The 23099-nt window shown below is 39.9% G+C and overlaps 2 non-coding genes across 2 annotated transcripts; both read left to right on the top strand.

Moving 5' to 3' along the window:
• The first annotated feature begins 549 nt into the window (after positions 1–549).
• Trnal-uaa lies at positions 550–632 on the top strand. The gene has a single exon. It is a non-coding gene; the product is annotated as a tRNA-Leu (tRNA).
• An 855-nt stretch (positions 633–1487) lies between these two features.
• Positions 1488–1570, top strand: Trnal-uaa. Its single transcript has one exon. It is a non-coding gene; the product is annotated as a tRNA-Leu (tRNA).
• Positions 1571–23099: the final 21529 nt, after the last annotated feature.

Genomic DNA, 23099 nt, shown 5'->3' with positions numbered 1-23099 from the left:
CTCATGAAGAAACGTATATCAATGTTTACATTTTGAGCTTTTTACAGTTTTCGGACTTGATACATACCTAACAGATTATCGTGAATCAGAAGCTGAAAGAAAATGTGTATTTATGAAAGTTTACGGGGAATTCCCAAAAATAATAACTGTGGCTGCCGGACCAATTTTCTCTAATGTTGTGAGAGCGTGAATGAACCTCTTGGATTGCCATTAATACACGTGTGCAACTAGAATTTTAGGTTGTTTTGGAGTATGTGGCTTTAATATTTTTTATCAAAAAAGTGATTTAGGACAATCATGATTTATCGTCAGGATTTTCATTGAAAATTGTTTCAACTCCTGGGACTTAACACAAGTACTCATTAGCCATTGTCCCAATAACATTAAGGTTGTTATCATACCCATATAAACAGACCAGGGTTGTCAAGGCCCTGTGAAACAAACACGCAAATGCCCTGCCAATTGTTTTTTTTTTTTTTTGTAACATTGCACAACTTTAACCTTTTAATTAATTAAAAGCTTTGATATGATATTTTAGTCGTTATTAGCAGTACGGTGGCCGAGTGGTTAAGGCGTTGGACTTAAGTTCCAATGGAGTTATCTCCGCGTGGGTTCGAACCCCACCCGTACTATTTTTATTTTGTTTTCTTACAAATACCACTGATAAAGTATCCACTTATTTTTTCCTGCATGACCATAGTTTATTTCTGGGATCCTTAATCAGCGCAATCACAATTTAACGGAGTGTGTTTGGCACGCGAACCGTTTATGTACACAGCTATGACTGGTGCCATGAAGAGGACAGTTATAGAAAAATATGTGAAGATTATTGTTGATGTCCATAGTGACATGTATTGTTACCAGGACAATCGATAATAGGAACAGACTACGATGACTTAGCATAAATTCCTATCTCTATTGTCGGTCCATATCACTTTCTGGTCAAAAGTCTTCCAGCAAAATTGTAATTTTATTATAATTTCTTTGTATTTTCAGCTTTTTTTTAAATAAAGAAATATATATGTAAATTCCACATGTAAAATACCCCGTATGTTCGTAGAAATTAAAATTAGCAACAAAATAAAATTACCCATGTTACTGTCAACATTCATACACTTCATAAAATATCATATAAATGATGTTTCGAAAATTCATATAGAAAATAACCTTTTGAATTTTCATGTAAACGGAAATGGAAATAATTTATTATGAAAATATATTTCAGCTTACACAAACTTTTGCTAAAATTTACCAATCAACATATTCAGGAAAATTCTTTGAAAAAAAACCGTTTAAATGATTAGATTATAGCAGAATTAGATTGTGCGGAAAGACTTTTGACCCAGCAGTGTCTGTACAAAATAGTTATTGTTACACGGTATACGGATAAGGAGGTTGGGGCTGGTTTGTATCCTCTCATTAGTTAATGTGAACGCAAAATACTGTATAAGTGCAGCTGGGTGGTAATCTATTTAATACTTAACCAGAGTACGGTGGCCGAGTGGTTAAGGCGTTGGACTTAAGTTCCAATGGAGTTATCTCCGCGTGGGTTCGAACCCCACCCGTACTATTTTTTAACTTATTGGTAAAAGGATGCGTAAGGTACGGTATATAATTTCATTTTTCAATCTCCTATACCTGAGGATATTAAACAAGACATTTCACGAGATATCGGTAATAGACTCACCGGTTATCATGGCAACATTCACAATGTGTGTTTTTCGATGACTAAGAAATACATGTAGCTAACAAGGAATTTGTGGCCAGATAAGCATTAGGTACCTCGTGAAGGGAGTTCAATGATTTCGCTATTGTGTCACTTAAAAGTTTCCTGGAGAGTCTCACTGTGCTGTCATTTCCGGCTGAGTGAAGTAGGTTTAAACTGTCTACTATGTCAATACCGGTTGTAATTCAAACTCCAGTGTTTTTATTCATCAATCTTGAACATCCTCTGCTTTCAAACGTCTCTTTATCAAAACATCTTTTTTGCACTACCACATTCCCCATTTAAGTTTTAGGAACGTTCTTTTCCAAGAAATGCGAACGATGTTATAAGTACATGTTTGTGAAGTATACTGGATCGTTTTTTGTTTTTGTTATATTGCCGACAGAGTTATTATGATCGATAGGAGTTAGAATATTTAAGTTTTATAGCATCAGATATCTTCCTTGAATCGGTGCAGATTTTTGTATTAGATTTTGTTGCGCTGTTTTTTAGTAGTGTTTTTCCGAAATGATCCGAATTCGAATTTCAGTGTAACAGGCCAGTTTGAATCGTAGACTCTCAGCATACATGTACATTTACGCTTTAACTATGCTATGCCATCCTCGCTGGTACCAATAGGTAAATATGTACGACACTTCATTATTCCTAAATCTTGCTGGCGCGCGGATATGTTAGTGGAGAAAGTCGGTAACCATTTTTTCTAAGATTTAGAATATATCAGCAAGGCTTTTATCGTGAGAAAATTATGTGTAAAATGTTTTGCTTGTATATTGCCATTAAGGCTGCCTGTATTCGTTATTTGCTTGTGAGCTTTATGACGCATACAGACAGCATATCAATATATTATCTTTCAATTCGACTTGGCATTTGACATATTCACGACACTATTGGTTAATTTGCTCAGGTATTTGGTCCAATCCGGTGTAATGTGCAGTTATTACTAAGTTATGCTTTTAAAATACGCTGTATAGTTTCTAAGGTTATATATTGTTTTATATGTCTGTCTCATTTGCTTTGTTTCTGATTTTTTGGATTGAGGTTCATTCACCTATTTAAAGATAAGCTAACCAGTTCAAAGGTTGTGCACACATTGGTTCGTTTAAAATAAGTCCTACCATGCTTGTGTGTGGGTTAGGCACGTGGATCGTAATTTATTGCTTGTTAATGCATTTAAGTGTTGATTTACAAAAACTGAAAGTCTATAGCTTAGCTTACAATAAGATACTAGTTTAGACACAATTTGGAAAATAAGCAGATACAAATAAGCCTAGTTCAATGCAGGCTCAACTTAAACTAAAGATTCTAACCAAAACTTCAGTGAGTAGATTCGGACACGCCGAGAGAGACGGTAACAGGTTCTGGTCCGAATTTCATCAACGTTCTATAGCTTCTTTAGTAATTCATTACATCAAAATTTCCCACAGTAAAGCATTAATGGATTGAAGGGGAAATCTTAGTTAATTAAAACTCCTTGAATTTCGTAATGCTTTCCTATGGAAGATGTTTTAAATAGCCCGAGTTTACTCTGACCCTGTCACCATCTCTGGTGTAGGCAGAGATGGTGTCAGGGCCAGAGGAAACTCGGGCTATGAATATCTATGAAGCTTGAGGGTGGGTCGGTGAGAAGGTTGATCATTTCATTACTCTGGCATTTAGTTCTGACAAATCCTCCGGATCGGATTATATTTACATACACCACAATCGTCTGCTTCTGGTTAGTATTAATAGAAAAAAATATTAGCCACTTCTCCAACTATATCAATATATTTTTCTATAAATGCTAACAAGAAGTGCACACAGCATCCTGTGACCAGCAATGGTTCCATTTGTCAATATTCGATATCAAGTCTCCAGATTTTGAAGTCGTCTGCCTGATTTACTGGAATCATTTTCATCGAAGCCTCGACCATCATACCGTGTATGTATGGCCTGGTCCCCTTTGCTATGTACAATGACATTACATATACACTAGGCAGAACGCCGCACGAAGATAGTGGGCACAGCGACAAAAAGTAAACATTTAAAAGGTCTCCTGTACCAAACATCAGTTTTATCTGTCCTCTCGAGTGACATAAGAGGTTATCAGTCGACCAAGAGGACCAGTTTATCAGCGTCGTAATCAATTTGCCTTTTATACGCAACGATACAATGTAAAGAATTTGTAACAACGAAATACATTTGAATGATGTGGCGTTCTCGAGTATTAAATAAAACTTTTGACATTTTGCTATCTAAACATGATCACGTTACCAAGAAACTGAGTATAATCACAAATCAATACTGACTGGCGGTTTATAGGAATGTAAAACATGTAATCTAGAAATTTAACATTTCTATACTTAATACTTGAAAAAGTTTTAATGGCAAAAAAACACATGTAGAAGTGGAAACATAATAAATGTATGCTTTATCTCTCTGCATGTCTTAATGGGCGACTAATAGTGCCCCTGCCCCCTCCCCAACCCCAGTCGTGAAGGACGCTGATAGTCCGTCCATCATATGTCGAGACCAAACAATACGGTACTCATCGCAACGCTGTAGCTTACTGACCCAAATTATCAAAGCTTTTTTACTGTATAGAGGAATTACAGAACGCTCAACCAAGTCAATACAATATAGAAGCTTACCCCAATTTTCAGCCTTGAACCATAGAGCCAAAGCTAGTCCCGGTTTTCAGAACAAGACCATAGAATCAAAGCTAGTCCCAGTTTTCAGCCTTGGACCATAGAACCAGAGCTTATCCCAGTTTTCAGTCTTGGACCATAGAACTAAAGCTAATCTCAGTTTTCAGACTTGGACCATAGAACCAGAGCTAATCCCAGTTTTCAGCACAGGACCATAGAACTAAAGCTAATCCCAGTTTTCAGCCTTGGACCATAGAACTAAAGGTAATCCCAGTTTTCAATCTTTGACCATAGAACCAAAGCTAATCCCAGTTTTCAGCCTTGGACCATAGAACCAGAGCTAATTCCAGTTTTCAGTCTAGGACCATAGAACCAGAGCTAATTCCAGTTTTCAGTCTAGGACCATAGAACTAAAGGTAATCCCAGTTTTCAGCCTTGGGCAATAGAATCAAAGCTAATCCCAGTTTTCAGCCTTGGACCATAGAACCAGAGCTAATTCCAGTTTTCATTCTAGGACCATAGAACCAGAGCTAATTCCAGTTTTCAGTCTAGGTCCATAGAACTAAAAGTAATCCCAGTTTTCAGCCTTGAACCATAGAACTAAAGCTAATCCCAGTTTTCAGCCTTGGACCATAGAACCAAAGCTAGTCCAGTTTTCAGCACAAGACCATAGAACCAGAGCTTACTCCAGTTTTCAGCATAGGACCATATCATCAAAGCTAGTCCCAATTTTCAGCATAGGACCATATCATCAAAGCTAATCCCAGTTTTCAGCCTAGGACCATAGAACTAAAGCTAATCCCAGTTTTCAGGCTTGGACCATAGAACTAAAGCTAATCTTAGTTTTCAGCCTTGGACCATAGAACCAAAGCTAGTCCAGTTTTCAGCACAAGACCATAGAATCAGAGCTTATTCCAGTTTTCAGCATAGGACCATAGAATCAAAGCTAGTCCCAGTTTTCAGCATAGGACCATATAATCAAAGCTAGTCCCAGTTTTCAGCATAGGACCATAGAACCAGAGCTAATTCCAGTTTTCAGCCTTGGACCATAGAACCAGAGCTAATTCCAGTTTTCAGTCTAGGATCATAGAACCAAAGCTAGTCCCAGTTTTTAGCCTTGGACCATAGAACTAAAGGTAATCCCAGTTTTCAGCCAAGGACCATAGAACCAGAGCTAATTCCAGTTTTCAGCCCAGGACCATAGAACTAAAGGTAATCCCAGTTTTCAGCCTTAGACCATAGAACCAGAGCTTATCCAAGTTTTCAGCCAAGGACCATAGAACCAGAGCTAATTCCAGTTTTCAGCCTTGGACCTTAGAACTAAAGGTAGTCCCAGTTTTCAGCCTTGGACCATAGAACCAGAGCTTATCCAAGTTTTCAGCCAAGGACCATAGAACCAGAGCTTATTCCAGTTTTCAGCCCAGGACCATAGAATTAAAGCTAATCCCAGTTTTCAGCCTAGGACCATAGAACTAAAGCTAATCCCAGTTTTCAGCCTTGGACCATAGAACTAAAGCTAATCTCAGTTTTCAGCCTTGGACCATAGAACCAAAGCTAGTCCAGTTTTCAGCACAAGACCATAGAACCAGAGCTTATTCCAGTTTTCAGCATAGGACCATAGAATCAAAGCTAGTCCGAGTTTTCAGCATAGGACCATATAATCAAAGCTAGTCCCAGTTTTCAGCATAGGACCATAGAACCAGAGCTAATTCCAGTTTTCAGCCTTGGACCATAGAACCAGAGCTAGTTCCAGTTTTCAGCCCAGGACCATAGAACTAAAGCTAATCCTAGTTTTCAGCCTAGGACCATAGAACCAAAGCTAATTCCAGTTTTCATTCTAGGACCATAGAACCAGAGCTAATTCATGTTTTCAGTCTAGGTCCATAGAACTAAAAGTAATCCCAGTTTTCAGCCTTGAACCATAGAACTAAAGCTAATCCCAGTTTTCAGCCTTGGACCATAGAACCAAAGCTAGTCCAGGTTTCAGCACAAGACCATAGAACCAGAGCTTATTCCAGTTTTCAGCATAGGACCATAGAATCAAAGCTAGTCCCAATTTTCAGCATAAGACCATATCATCAAAGCTAATCCCAGTTTTCAGCCTAGGACCATAGAACTAAAGCTAATCCCAGTTTTCAGCCTTGGACCATAGAACTAAAGCTAATCTCAGTTTTCAGCCTTGGACCATAGAACCAAAGCTAGTCCAGTTTTCAGCACAAGACCATAGAACCAGAGCTTATTCCAGTTTTCAGCATAGGACCATATAATCAAAGCTAATCCCAGTTTTCAGCATAGGACCATAGAACCAGAGCTAATTCCAGTTTTCAGCCTTGGACCATAGAACCAGAGCTAATTCCAGTTTTCAGTCTAGGATCATAGAACCAAAGCTTATCCCAGTTTTTAGCCTTGGACCATAGAACTAAAGTTAATCCCAGTTTTCAGCCAAGGACCATAGAACCAGAGCTAATTCCAGTTTTCAGTCTAGGACCATAGAACTAAAGGTAATCCCAGTTTTCAGCCTTGGACCATAGAACCAGAGCTAATTCCAGTTTTCAGCCTTGGACCATAGAACCAGAGCTAATTCCAGTTTTCAGTCTAGGATCATAGAACCAAAGCTTATCCCAGTTTTTAGCCTTGGACCATAGAACTAAAGTTAATCCCAGTTTTCAGCCAAGGACCATAGAACCAGAGCTAATTCCAGTTTTCAGCCCAGGACCATAGAACTAAAGGTAATCCCAGTTTTCAGCCTTGGACCATAGAACCAGAGCTAATCCCAGTTTTCAGCCTTGGACCATAGAACTAAAGCTAATCCCAGTTTTCAGCCTTGGACCATAGAACCAGAGCTAATTCCAGTTTTCAGTCTAGGACCATAGAACCAGAGCTAATTCCAGTTTTCAGTCTAGGACCATAGAACTAAAGGTAATCCCAGTTTTCAGCCTAGGACCATAGAACTAAAGCTAATCCCAGTTTTCAGCCTTGGACCATAGAACTAAAGCTAATCTCAGTTTTCAGCCTAGGACCATAGAACCAAAGCTAGTCCAGTTTTCAGCACAAGACCATAGAACCAGAGCTTATTCCAGTTTTCAGCATAGGACCATAGACTCAAAGCTAGTCCCAGTTTTCAGCATAGGACCATATAATCAAAGCTAGTCCCAGTTTTCAGCATAGGACCATAGAACCAGAGCTAATTCCAGTTTTCAGCCTTGGACCATAGAACCAGAGCTAATTCCAGTTTTCAGTCTAGGATCATAGAACCAAAGCTTATCCCAGTTTTCAGCCTTGGACCATAGAACTAAAGGTAATCCCAGTTTTCAGCCAAGGACCATAGAACCAGAGCTAATTCCAGTTTTCAGCCCAGGACCATAGAACTAAAGATAATTCCAGTTTTCAGTCTAGGACCATAGAACCAGAGCTTATCCAAGTTTTCAGCCAAGGACCATAGAACCAGAGCTAATTCCAGTTTTCAGCCTTGGACCTTAGAACTAAAGGTAATCCCAGTTTTCAGCCTTGGACCATAGAACCAGAGCTAATTCAAGTTTTCAGCCCAGGACCATAGAACTAAAGCTAATCCCAGTTTTCAGGCTTGAACCATAGAACCAGAGCTAATTCCAGTTTTCAGTCTAGGACCATAGAACTAAAGGTAATCCCAGTTTTCAGCCTAGGACCATAGAACTAAAGCTAATCCCAGTTTTCAGCCTTGGACCATAGAACTAAAGCTAATCCCAGTTTTCAGCCTTGGACCATAGAACTAAAGCTAATCTCAGTTTTCAGCCTTGGACCATAGAACCAAAGCTAGTCCAGTTTTCAGCACAAGACCATAGAACCAGAGCTTATTCCAGTTTTCAGCATAGGACCATAGAATCAAAGCAAGTCTGAGTTTTCAGCATAGGACCATATAATCAAAGCTAGTCCCAGTTTTCAGCATAGGACCATAGAACCAGAGCTAATTCCAGTTTTCAGCCTTGGACCATAGAACCAGAGCTAATTCCAGTTTTCAATCTAGGATCATAGAACCAAAGCTTATCCCAGTTTTTAGCCTTGGACCATAGAACTAAAGGTAATCCCAGTTTTCAGCCCAGGACCATAGAACCAGAGCTAATTCCAGTTTTCAGCCCAGGACCATAGAACTAAAGGTAATTCCAGTTTTCAGTCTAGGACCATAGAACCAGAGCTAATTCCAGTTTTCAGTCTAGGACCATAGAACTAAAGGTAATCCCAGTTTTCAGCCTTGGGCCATAGAATCAAAGCTAATCCCAGTTTTCAGCCTTGGACCATAGAACCAGAGCTAATTCCAGTTTTCGGTCTAGGACCATAGAACTAAAGGTAATCCCAGTTTTCAGCCTAGGACCATAGAACCAAAGCTAATTCCAGTTTTCAGCATAGGACCATAGAACCAGAGCTAATTCCAGTTTTCAGTCTAGGTCCATAGAACTAAAAGTAATCCCAGTTTTCAGCCTTGAACCATAGAACTAATGCTAATCCCAGTTTTCAGCCTTGGACCATAGAACCAAAGCTAGCCCAGTTTTCAGCACAAGACCATAGAACCAGAGCTTGTTCCAGTTTTCAGCATAGGACCATAGAATCAAAGCTAGTCTGAGTTTTCAGCATAGGACCATATAATCAAAGCTGGTCCCAGTTTTCAGCATAGGACCATAGAACCAGAGCTAATTCCAGTTTTCAGCCTTGGACCATAGAACCAGAGCTAATTCCAGTTTTCAGTCTAGGATCATAGAACCAAAGCTTATCCCAGTTTTTAGCCTTGGACCATAGAATCAAAGCTAGTCCCAGTTTTCAGCATAGGACCATATAATCAAAGCTAGTCCCAGTTTTCAGCATAGGACCATAGAACCAGAGCTAATTCCAGTTTTCAGCCTTGGACCATAGAACCAGAGCTAATTCCAGTTTTCAGTCTAGGATCATAGAACCAAAGCTAGTCCCAGTTTTTAGCCTTGGACCATAGAACTAAAGGTAATCCCTGTTTTCAGTCAAGGACCATAGAACCAGAGCTAATTCCAGTTTTCGGTCTAGGACCATAGAACTAAAGGTAATCCCAGTTTTCAGCCTAGGACCATAGAACCAAAGCTAATTCCAGTTTTCAGCATAGGACCATAGAACCAGAGCTAATTCCAGTTTTCAGTCTAGGTCCATAGAACTAAAAGTAATCCCAGTTTTCAGCCTTGAACCATAGAACTAATGCTAATCCCAGTTTTCAGCCTTGGACCATAGAACCAAAGCTAGCCCAGTTTTCAGCACAAGACCATAGAACCAGAGCTTGTTCCAGTTTTCAGCATAGGACCATAGAATCAAAGCTAGTCTGAGTTTTCAGCATAGGACCATATAATCAAAGCTGGTCCCAGTTTTCAGCATAGGACCATAGAACCAGAGCTAATTCCAGTTTTCAGCCTTGGACCATAGAACCAGAGCTAATTCCAGTTTTCAGTCTAGGATCATAGAACCAAAGCTTATCCCAGTTTTTAGCCTTGGACCATAGAATCAAAGCTAGTCCCAGTTTTCAGCATAGGACCATATAATCAAAGCTAGTCCCAGTTTTCAGCATAGGACCATAGAACCAGAGCTAATTCCAGTTTTCAGCCTTGGACCATAGAACCAGAGCTAATTCCAGTTTTCAGTCTAGGATCATAGAACCAAAGCTAGTCCCAGTTTTTAGCCTTGGACCATAGAACTAAAGGTAATCCCTGTTTTCAGTCAAGGACCATAGAACCAGAGCTAATTCCAGTTTTCAGCCCAGGACCATAGAACTAAAGGTAATCCCAGTTTTCAGCCTTAGACCATAGAACTAGAGCTTATCCAAGTTTTCAGCCAAGGACCATAGAACCAGAGCTAATTCCAGTTTTCAGCCTTGGACCTTAGAACTAAAGGTAATCCCAGTTTTCAGCCTTGGACCATAGAACCAGAGCTTATCCAAGTTTTCAGCCAAGGACCATAGAACCAGAGCTAATTCCAGTTTTCAGCCCAGGACCATAGAATTAAAGCTAATCCCAGTTTTCAGCCTAGGACCATAGAACTAAAGCTAATCCCAGTTTTCAGCCTTGGACCATAGAACTAAAGCTAATCTCAGTTTTCAGCCTTGGACCATAGAACCAAAGCTAGTCCAGTTTTCAGCACAAGACCATAGAACCAGAGCTTATTCCAGTTTTCAGCATAGGACCATAGAATCAAAGCTAGTCCGAGTTTTCAGCATAGGACCATATAATCAAAGCTAGTCCCAGTTTTCAGCATAGGACCATAGAACCAGAGCTAATTCCAGTTTTCAGCCTTGGACCATAGAACCAGAGCTAATTCCAGTTTTCAGTCTAGGATCATAGAACCAAAGCTTATCCCAGTTTTTAGTCTTGGACCATAGAACTAAAGGTAATCCCAGTTTTCAACCAAGGACCATAGAACCAGAGCTAATTCCAGTTTTCAGCCCAGGACCATAGAACTAAAGGTAATCCCAGTTTTCAGCCTTGGACCATAGAACCAGAGCTTATCCAAGTTTTCAGCCAAGGACCATAGAACCAGAGCTAATTCCAGTTTTCAGCCTTGGACCTTAGAACTAAAGGTAATCCCAGTTTTCAGCCTTGGACCATAGAACCAAAGCTAGTCCAGTTTTCAGCACAAGACCATAGAACCAGAGCTTATTCCAGTTTTCAGCATAGGACCATAGAATCAAAGCTAGTCCCAGTTTTCAGCATAGGGCCATAGAATCAAAGCTAGTCCCAATTTTCAGCATAGGACCATATCATCAAAGCTAATCCCAGTTTTCAGCCTAGGACCATAGAACTAAAGGTAATCCCAGTTTTCAGCCTTGGACCATAGAACTAAAGCTAATCTCAGTTTTCAGCCTTGGACCATAGAACCAAAGCTAGTCCAGTTTTCAGCACAAGACCATAGAATCAGAGGTTATTCCAGTTTTCAGCATAGGACCATAGAATCAAAGCTAGTCTGAGTTTTCAGCATAGGACCATATAATTAAAGCTAGTCCCAGTTTTCAGCATAGGACCATAGAACCAGAGCTAATTCCAGTTTTCAGCCTTGGACCATAGAACCAGAGCTAATTCCAGTTTTCAGTCTAGGATCATAGAACCAAAGCTTATCCCAGTTTTTAGCCTTGGACCATAGAACTAAAGGTAATCCCAGTTTTCAGCCCAGGACCATAGAACCAGAGCTAATTCCAGTTTTCAGCCCAGGACCATAGAACTAAAGGTAATTCCAGTTTTCAGTCTAGGACCATAGAACTAAAGGTAATCCCAGTTTTCAGCCTTGGGCCATAGAATCAAAGCTAATCCCAGTTTTCAGCCTTGGACCATAGAACCAGAGCTAATTCCAGTTTTCGGTCTAGGACCATAGAACTAAAGGTAATCCCAGTTTTCAGCCTAGGACCATAGAACCAAAGCTAATTCCAGTTTTCATTCTAGGACCATAGAACCAGAGCTAATTCCAGTTTTCAGTCTAGGTCCATAGAACTAAAAGTAATCCCAGTTTTCAGCCTTGAACCATAGAACTAAAGCTAATCCCAGTTTTCAGCCTTGGACCATAGAACCAAAGCTAGCCCAGTTTTCAGCACAAGACCATAGAACCAGAGCTAATTCCAGTTTTCAGCCTTGGACCATAGAACCAGAGCTAATTCCAGTTTTCAGTCTAGGATCATAGAACCAAAGCTTATCCCAGTTTTTAGCCTTGGACCATAGGTAGCAGTGTACAGTAAAAATGCCAAATTCTGAAAAATATGGCACATGTTTTAGATATGTAAACATTGCCAGTTAACCTTACATATAACCTCTAATAAAGTATATATATTTGAAATCTGTACAACATTTGCAATTTTAATAGAGCTCTGAAGGATAAGTAAACTGATATTTTCTGTGAAATTTGGAGCTGTGAATACCATGGTAACAGCTTAAAAAATTCTCAAAAATTGCAAAATATTATGATATTTGACCCAAAATGGCACAATTCTCTACACAATTTTTTTTCTGAAACCTATTTAAAATTAAATATCTCTATCCCAAAGACAGAATTAATCTTGTTTGGACATATGTTGTAAATTAAGTTTTTCCGCTATCTTACCTTATCTGTGGGCTTCCATTTTGCGCTGTAGGCAAAACTAAATTTCCCGTGTAAACACACGTTCGGAAAATCCGGATATTTAAAATCCGGAACCAATTTATTGATTTTTGTTTTAATAAATGTGAAGCCTGTATGTACTACTTCATACTGAATATACCAATTATAGTGTACATTTATTTTTTCATTTTTTATGCATATCATAATACAGGAGTTATTTGCTTAACAAAAAAATTGCCCATGGCCAGGCTGTCTTACTGTGGTGTGCTACCTTATACATCACTTTTTTAAATTCTAATTTTACTAAAATCCCCATGAATGTCTAGAATGTGTTCCGACGAACAAAATGACATATCGGGTTACTGTGTATCTTTAATAGTCACTGAGTATTGCTGATTTCCCTGAGAGGTGTATTTTGACAACTTTTTCTCCCAATCCAGTAATAAGGGGAGGTAATTTTAAAGATGAAAACTCCCATAATTCTGTATATCTCTTGAATAAAGTTGTGTTTTGAGTTGAATGTGGTACTTTGAGTCTCTGTGCATGTAATCAAGCAAAAAATACTATACAACTATCAAATTTAGCCTTGTAATATGACGTCATAGTTACCATGACGTCATCAGTAACTATGACGTCATCAGATGGTATCTATGACGTCATAAATACTCAATGGTGTCATAATAAATGACCAAATTTCTTTCCAAACCTCAGCTTAGCAACACTTGCAATATTCTAACTGATAAATCATGACATGACATCCAAGATTTCAAAATGTCATGCCTATGACATCACAGTCATCTGTTTCCAACCCGGTAATTCAGATATGTACCAATGATCATATGAAAGTGTCCGCTGATCCCATTTTATGCGGAAAATGCTATTTTTTCTGCTTTACCGAAGGAAATGACAATAATTGACAATATTGTATCAACCGTACACTCAATCAATTGAAATTACATGCTTACCATTGTATAAATAAACTGAAAATAATGGTTTCACCAAATATTTCAAAAAATAACACTTACTGTAATAGTTTCCATGGATACGGGGTAATAAATCAGGTAAAACAAACCAGAATTCAGTCTATATGGTTTGTTAGATACCCAATAAGTTATTTTGGGTTTGTTATAAAACATAGAATATCTTTTCAATTTACACTGACTCATTAACATTATGCTTAATTAACCCCCCCTTAAAATGGGTTGATATGCGAGTTACCTCCCTTGATTCCTCTAATATGACAAGCCAGATAATAAACAAGTTTTAGATTGTTTTTATGCATTTTTGAGCAATAATGAATTAAAATGAAGCTTAATCAAGCATAATTAAGCACAATTTCCAAAAAATAACATTTTTCAGCCCTTATAAGGTAGCAGTGTACAGTAAAAATGCCAAATTCTGAAAAATATGGCACATGTTTTAGATATGTAAACATTGCCAGTTAACCTTACATATAACCTCTAATAAAGTATATATATTTGAAATCTGTACAACATTTGCAATTTTAATAGAGCTCTGAAGGATAAGTAAACTGATATTTTCTGTGAAATTTGGAGCTGTGAATACCATGGTAACAGCTTAAAAAATTCTCAAAAATTGCAAAATATTATGATATTTGACCCAAAATGGCACAATTCTCTACACAATTTTTTTTCTGAAACCTATTTAAAATTAAATATCTCTATCCCAAAGACAGAATTAATCTTGTTTGGACATATGTTGTAAATTAAGTTTTTCCGCTATCTTACCTTATCTGTGGGCTTCCATTTTGCGCTGTAGGCAAAACTAAATTTCCCGTGTAAACACACGTTCGGAAAATCCGGATATTTAAAATCCGGAACCAATTTATTGATTTTTGTTTTAATAAATGTGAAGCCTGTATGTACTACTTCATACTGAATATACCAATTATAGTGTACATTTATTTTTTCATTTTTTATGCATATCATAATACAGGAGTTATTTGCTTAACAAAAAAATTGCCCATGGCCAGGCTGTCTTACTGTGGTGTGCTACCATAGAATCAAAGCTAGTCCCAGTTTTCAGCATAGGACCATATAATCAAAGCTAGTCCCAGTTTTCAGCATAGGACCATAGAACCAGAGCTAATTCCAGTTTTTAGCCTTGGACCATAGAACCAGAGCTAATTCCAGTTTTCAGTCTAGGATCATAGAACCAAAGCTAGTCCCAGTTTTTAGCCTTGGACCATAGAACTAAAGGTAATCCCTGTTTTCAGCCAAGGACCATAGAACCAGAGCTAATTCCAGTTTTCAGCCCAGGACCATAGAACTAAAGGTAATCCCAGTTTTCAGCCTTAGACCATAGAACCAGAGCTTATCCAAGTTTTCAGCCAAGGACCATAGAACCAGAGCTAATTCCAGTTTTCAGCCTTGGACCTTAGAACTAAAGGTAATCCCAGTTTTCAGCCTTGGACCATAGAACCAGAGCTTATCCAAGTTTTCAGCCAAGGACCATAGAACCAGAGCTAATTCCAGTTTTCAGCCCAGGACCATAGAATTAAAGCTAATCCCAGTTTTCAGCCTAGGACCATAGAACTAAAGCTAATCCCAGTTTTCAGCCTTGGACCATAGAACTAAAGCTAATCTCAGTTTTCAGCCTTGGACCATAGAACCAAAGCTAGTCCAGTTTTCAGCACAAGACCATAGAACCAGAGCTTATTCCAGTTTTCAGCATAGGACCATAGAATCAAAGCTAGTCCGAGTTTTCAGCATAGGACCATATAATCAAAGCTAGTCCCAGTTTTCAGCATAGGACCATAGAACCAGAGCTAATTCCAGTTTTCAGCCTTGGACCATAGAACCAGAGCTAATTCCAGTTTTCAGTCTAGGATCATAGAACCAAAGCTTATCCCAGTTTTTAGCCTTGGACCATAGAACTAAAGGTAATCCCAGTTTTCAACCAAGGACCATAGAACCAGAGCTAATTCCAGTTTTCAGCCCAGGACCATAGAACTAAAGGTAATCCCAGTTTTCAGCCTTGGACCATAGAACCAGAGCTTATCCAAGTTTTCAGCCAAGGACCATAGAACCAGAGCTAATTCCAGTTTTCAGCCTTGGACCTTAGAACTAAAGGTAATCCCAGTTTTTCAGCCTTGGACCATAGAACCAGAGCTTATCCAAGTTTTCAGCCAAGGACCATAGAACCAGAGCTAATTCCAGTTTTCAGCCCAGGACCATAGAATTAAAGCTAATCCCAGTTTTCAGCCTAGGACCATAGAACTAAAGCTAATCTCAGTTTTCAGCCTTGGACCATAGAACCAAAGCTAGTCCAGTTTTCAGCACAAGACCATAGAACCAGAGCTTATTCCAGTTTTCAGCATAGGACCATAGAATCAAAGCTAGTCCGAGTTTTCAGCATAGGACCATATAATCAAAGCTAGTCCCAGTTTTCAGCATAGGACCATAGAACCAGAGCTAATTCCAGTTTTCAGCCTTGGACCATAGAACCAGAGCTAATTCCAGTTTTCAGTCTAGGTCCATAGAACTAAAAGTAATCCCAGTTTTCAGCCTTGAACCATAGAACTAAAGCTAATCCCAGTTTTCAGCCTTGGACCATAGAACCAAAGCTAGCCCAGTTTTCAGCACAAGACCATAGAACCAGAGCTTATTCCAGTTTTCAGCATAGGACCATAGAATCAAAGCTAGTCTGAGTTTTCAGCATAGGACCATATAATCAAAGCTAGTCCCAGTTTTCAGCATAGGACCATAGAACCAGAGCTAATTCCAGTTTTCAGCCTTGGACCATAGAACCAGAGCTAATTCCAGTTTTCAGTCTAGGATCATAGAACCAAAGCTTATCCCAGTTTTTAGCCTTGGACCATAGAATCAAAGCTAGTCCCAGTTTTCAGCATAGGACCATATAATCAAAGCTAGTCCCAGTTTTCAGCATAGGACCATAGAACCAGAGCTAATTCCAGTTTTTAGCCTTGGACCATAGAACCAGAGCTAATTCCAGTTTTCAGTCTAGGATCATAGAACCAAAGCTAGTCCCAGTTTTAGCCTTGGACCATAGAACTAAAGGTAATCCCTGTTTTCAGCCAAGGACCATAGAACCAGAGCTAATTCCAGTTTTCAGCCCAGGACCATAGAACTAAAGGTAATCCCAGTTTTCAGCCTTAGACCATAGAACCAGAGCTTATCCAAGTTTTCAGCCAAGGACCATAGAACCAGAGCTAATTCCAGTTTTCAGCCTTGGACCTTAGAACTAAAGGTAATCCCAGTTTTCAGCCTTGGACCATAGAACCAGAACTTATCCAAGTTTTCAGCCAAGGACCATAGAACCAGAGCTAATTCCAGTTTTCAGCCCAGGACCATAGAACTAAAGCTAATCCCAGTTTTCAGCCTAGGACCATAGAACTAAAGCTAATCCCAGTTTTCAGCCTTGGACCATAGAACTAAAGCTAATCCCAGTTTTCAGCCTTGGACCATAGAACCAAAGCTAATTCCAGTTTTCAGCACAAGACCATAGAACCAGAGCTTATTCCAGTTTTCAGCATAGGACCATAGAATCAAAGCTAGTCCCAGTTTTCAGCATAGGACCATATAATCAAAGCTAGTCCCAGTTTTCAGCATAGGACCATAGAACCAGAGCTAATTCCAGTTTTCAGCCTTGGACCATAGAACCAGAGCTAATTCCAGTTTTCAGTCTAGGATCATAGAACCAAAGCTTATCCCAGTTTTTAGCCTTAGACCATATAACTAAAGGTAATCCCAGTTTTCAACCAAGGACCATAGAACCAGAGCTAATTTCCAGTTTTCAGTCCAGGACCATAGAACTAAAGGTAATCCCAGTTTTCAGCCTTGGACCATAGAACCAGAGCTAATCCCAGTTTTCAGCCAAGGACCATAGAACCAGAGCTAATTCCAGTTTTCAGCCTTGGACCTTAGAACTAAAGGTAATCCCAGTTTTTCAGCCTTGGACCATAGAACCAGAGCTTATCCAAGTTTTCAGCCAAGGACCATAGAACCAGAGCTAATTCCAGTTTTCAGCCCAGGACCATAGAATTAAAGCTAATCCCAGTTTTCAGCCTAGGACCATAGAACTAAAGCTAATCTCAGTTTTCAGCCTTGGACCATAGAACCAAAGCTAGTCCAGTTTTCAGCACAAGACCATAGAACCAGAGCTTATTCCAGTTTTCAGCATAGGACCATAGAATCAAAGCTAGTCCGAGTTTTCAGCATAGGACCATATAATCAAAGCTAGTCCCAGTTTTCAGCATAGGACCATAGAACCAGAGCTAATTCCAGTTTTCAGCCTTGGACCATAGAACCAGAGCTAATTCCAGTTTTCAGTCTAGGTCCATAGAACTAAAAGTAATCCCAGTTTTCAGCCTTGAACCATAGAACTAAAGCTAATCCCAGTTTTCAGCCTTGGACCATAGAACCAAAGCTAGCCCAGTTTTCAGCACAAGACCATAGAACCAGAGCTTATTCCAGTTTTCAGCATAGGACCATAGAATCAAAGCTAGTCTGAGTTTTCAGCATAGGACCATATAATCAAAGCTAGTCCCAGTTTTCAGCATAGGACCATAGAACCAGAGCTAATTCCAGTTTTCAGCCTTGGACCATAGAACCAGAGCTAATTCCAGTTTTCAGTCTAGGATCATAGAACCAAAGCTTATCCCAGTTTTTAGCCTTGGACCATAGAATCAAAGCTAGTCCCAGTTTTCAGCATAGGACCATATAATCAAAGCTAGTCCCAGTTTTCAGCATAGGACCATAGAACCAGAGCTAATTCCAGTTTTCAGCCTTGGACCATAGAACCAGAGCTAATTCCAGTTTTCAGTCTAGGATCATAGAACCAAAGCTAGTCCCAGTTTTTAGCCTTGGACCATAGAACTAAAGGTAATCCCTGTTTTCAGCCAAGGACCATAGAACCAGAGCTAATTCCAGTTTTCAGCCCAGGACCATAGAACTAAAGGTAATCCCAGTTTTCAGCCTTAGACCATAGAACCAGAGCTTATCCAAGTTTTCAGCCAAGGACCATAGAACCAGAGCTAATTCCAGTTTTCAGCCTTGGACCTTAGAACTAAAGGTAATCCCAGTTTTCAGCCTTGGACCATAGAACCAGAGCTTATCCAAGTTTTCAGCCAAGGACCATAGAACCAGAGCTAATTCCAGTTTTCAGCCCAGGACCATAGAACTAAAGCTAATCCCAGTTTTCAGCCTAGGACCATAGAACTAAAGCTAATCCCAGTTTTCAGCCTTGGACCATAGAACTAAAGCTAATCTCAGTTTTCAGCCTTGGACCATAGAACCAAAGCTAGTCCAGTTTTCAGCACAAGACCATAGAACCAGAGCTTATTCCAGTTTTCAGCATAGGACCATAGAATCAAAGCTAGTCCGAGTTTTCAGCATAGGACCATAGAACCAAAGCTAATCCCAGTTTTCAGCTATGGACCATAGAACCAGAGCTAATTCCAGTTTTCAGCCTTGGACCATAGAACCAGAGCTAATTCCAGTTTTCAGTCTAGGATCATAGAACCAAAGTTCATCCCAGTTTTTAGCCTTGGACCATATAACTAAAGCTAATTCCAGTTTTCAGCCCAGGACCATAGAACTAGAGCTAATTCCAGTTTTCAGCCTAGGACCATAGAACTAAAGGTAATCCCAGTTTTCAGCCTTGGACCATAGAACCAGAGCTTATCCAAGTTTTCAGCCAAGGACCATAGAACCAGAGCTAATTCCAGTTTTCAGCCTTGGACCAAAGAACCAGAGCTAATCCCAGTTTTCAGCCTTGGACCATAGAACCAGAGCTTATCCAAGTTTTCAGCCTTGGACCATAGAACCAGAGCTAATTCCAGTTTTCAGCCCAGGACCATAGAACTAAAGCTAATCCCAGTTTTCAGCCTAGGACCATAGAACTAAAGCTAATCCCAGTTTTCAGCCTTGGACCATAGAACTAAAGCTAATCTCAGTTTTCAGCCTTGGACCATAGAACCAAAGCTAGTCCAGTTTTTCAGCACAAGACCATAGAACCAGAGCTTATTCCAGTTTTCAGCATAGGACCATAGAATCAAAGCTAGTCCGAGTTTTCAGCATAGGACCATATAATCAAAGCTAGTCCCAGTTTTCAGCATAGGACCATAGAACCAGAGCTAATTCCAGTTTTCAGCCTTGGACCATAGAACCAGAGCTAATTCCAGTTTTCAGTCTAGGTCCATAGAACTAAAAGTAATCCCAGTTTTCAGCCTTGAACCATAGAACTAAAGCTAATCCCAGTTTTCAGCCTTGGACCATAGAACCAAAGCTAGCCCAGTTTTCAGCACAAGACCATAGAACCAGAGCTTATTCCAGTTTTCAGCATAGGACCATAGAATCAAAGCTAGTCTGAGTTTTCAGCATAGGACCATATAATCAAAGCTAGTCCCAGTTTTCAGCATAGGACCATAGAACCAGAGCTAATTCCAGTTTTCAGCCTTGGACCATAGAACCAGAGCTAATTCCAGTTTTCAGTCTAGGACCATAGAACCAAAGCTAATCCCAGTTTTTAGCCTTGGACCATAGAATCAAAGCTAGTCCCAGTTTTCAGCATAGGACCATATAATCAAAGCTAGTCCCAGTTTTCAGCATAGGACCATAGAACCAGAGCTAATTCCAGTTTTCAGCCTTGGACCATAGAACCAGAGCTAATTCCAGTTTTCAGTCTAGGATCATAGAACCAAAGCTAGTCCCAGTTTTTAGCCTTGGACCATAGAACTAAAGGTAATCCCTGTTTTCAGCCAAGGACCATAGAACCAGAGCTAATTCCAGTTTTCAGCCCAGGACCATAGAACTAAAGGTAATCCCAGTTTTCAGCCTTAGACCATAGAACCAGAGCTTATCCAAGTTTTCAGCCAAGGACCATAGAACCAGAGCTAATTCCAGTTTTCAGCCTTGGACCATAGAACTAAAGGTAATCCCAGTTTTCAGCCTTGGACCATAGAACCAGAGCTAATCCCAGTTTTCAGCCAAGGACCATAGAACCAGAGCTAATTCCAGTTTTCAGCCTTGGACCATAGAACTAAAGCTAATCCCAGTTTTCAGCCTAGGACCATAGAACCAAAGCTAATCCCAGTTTTCAGCCTTGGACCATAGAACTAAAGCTAATCCCAGTTTTCAGCCTTGGACCATAGAACCAAAGCTAGTCCAGTTTTCAGCACAAGACCATAGAACCAGAGCTTATTCCAGTTTTCAGCATAGGACCATAGAATCAAAGCTAGTCCGAGTTTTCAGCATAGGACCATATAATCAAAGCTAGTCCCAGTTTTCAGCATAGGACCATAGAACCAGAGCTAATTCCAGTTTTCAGCCTTGGACCATAGAACCAGAGCTAATTCCAGTTTTCAGTCTAGGATCATAGAACCAAAGCTTATCCCAGTTTTTAGCCTTGGACCATAGAACTAAAGGTAATCCCAGTTTTCAACCAAGGACCATAGAACCAGAGCTAATTCCAGTTTTCAGCCCAGGACCATAGAACTAAAGGTAATCCCAGTTTTCAGCCTTGGACCATAGAACCAGAGCTTATCCAAGTTTTCAGCCAAGGACCATAGAACCAGAGCTAATTCCAGTTTTCAGCCTTGGACCTTAGAACTAAAGGTAATCCCAGTTTTCAGCCTTGGACCATAGAACCAGAGCTTATCCAAGTTTTCAGCCAAGGACCATAGAACCAGAGCTAATTCCAGTTTTCAGCCCAGGACCATAGAATTAAAGCTAATCCCAGTTTTCAGCCTAGGACCATAGAACTAAAGCTAATCCCAGTTTTCAGCCTTGGACCATAGAACTAAAGCTAATCTCAGTTTTCAGCCTTGGACCATAGAACCAAAGCTAGTCCAGTTTTCAGCACAAGACCATAGAACCAGAGCTTATTCCAGTTTTCAGCATAGGACCATAGAATCAAAGCTAGTCCGAGTTTTCAGCATAGGACCATATAATCAAAGCTAGTCCCAGTTTTCAGCATAGGACCATAGAACCAGAGCTAGTTCCAGTTTTCAGTCTAGGATCATAGAACCAAAGCTTATCCCAGTTTTTAGCCTTGGACCATAGAACTAAAGGTAATCCCAGTTTTCAACCAAGGACCATAGAACCAGAGCTAATTCCAGTTTTCAGCCCAGGACCATAGAACTAAAGGTAATCCCAGTTTTCAGCCTTGGACCATAGAACCAGAGCTAATCCCAGTTTTCAGTCTAGGACCATAGAACTAAAGCTAATCCCAGTTTTCAGCCTAGGACCATAGAACCAGAGCTAATTCCAGTTTTCAGTCTAGGACCATAGAACTAAAGGTAATCCCAGTTTTCAGCCTAGGACCATAGAACTAAAGCTAATCCCAGTTTTCAGCCTTGGACCATAGAACTAAAGCTAATCTCAGTTTTCAGCCTTGGACCATAGAACCAGAGCTAATTCCAGTTTTCAGTCTAGGTCCATAGAACTAAAAGTAATCCCAGTTTTCAGCCTTGAACCATAGAACTAAAGCTAATCCCAGTTTTCAGCCTTGGACCATAGAACCAAAGCTAGCCCAGTTTTCAGCACAAGACCATAGAACCAGAGCTTATTCCAGTTTTCAGCATAGGACCATAGAATCAAAGCTAGTCCCAGTTTTTAGCATAGGACCATAGAATCAAAGCTAGTCCCAATTTTCAGCATAGGACCATATCATCAAAGCTAATCCCAGTTTTCAGCCTAGGACCATAGAACTAAAGGTAATCCCAGTTTTCAGCCTTGGACCATAGAACTAAAGCTAATCTCAGTTTTCAGCCTTGGACCATAGAACCAAAGCTAGTCCAGTTTTCAGCACAAGACCATAGAATCAGAGGTTATTCCAGTTTTCAGCATAGGACCATAGAATCAAAGCTAGTCCCAGTTTTCAGCATAGGACCATATAATCAAAGCTAGTCCCAGTTTTCAGCATAGGACCATAGAACCAGAGCTAATTCCAGTTTTTAGCCTTGGACCATAGAACCAGATCTAATTCCAGTTTTCAGTCTAGGATCGTAGAACCAAAGCTAGTCCCAGTTTTTAGCCCAGGACCATAGAACTAAAGGTAATCCCAGTTTTCAGCCAAGGACCATAGAACCAGAGCTAATTCCAGTTTTCAGCCCAGGACCATAGAACTAAAGGTAATCCCAGTTTTCAGCCTTGGACCATAGAACCAGAGCTGATCCAAGTTTTCAGCCAATGACCATAGAACCAGAGCTAATTCCAGTTTTCAGCCCAGGACCATAGAATTAAAGCTAATCCCAATGTTCAGCCTAGGACCATAGAACCAAAGCTAATTCAAGTTTTCAGCCCAGGACCATAGAACTAAAGGTAATCCCAGTTTTCAGCCTTGGACCATAAAACCAAAGCTAGTCCAGTTTTCAGCACAAGACCATAGAATCAAAGCTAGTCCCAGTTTTCAGCATAGGACCATATAATCAAAGCTAATTCCAGTTTTCAGCATAGGACCATAGAATTAAAGCTAGTCCAGTTTTCAGCATAGGACCATAGAACTAAAGCTTATCCCACTTTTCAGCCTTGGACCATAGAACCAGAGCTAATTCCAGTTTTCAGCACAAGACCATAGAACCAAAGCTAATTCCAGTTTCAGTCTAGGACCATAGAACCAGAGCTAATTCCAGTTTTCAGTCTAGGACCATAGAACTAAAGGTAATCCCAGTTTTCAGCCTTGGACCATAGAACTAAAGG

Source organism: Pecten maximus, chromosome 7, assembly GCF_902652985.1.
Source record: "Pecten maximus chromosome 7, xPecMax1.1, whole genome shotgun sequence".
Lineage (NCBI taxonomy): Eukaryota > Metazoa > Mollusca > Bivalvia > Pectinida > Pectinidae > Pecten > Pecten maximus.
The sequence above is the reverse complement of the archived record's forward strand: the minus strand, read 5'-3'. Positions and strand labels throughout refer to the sequence as shown.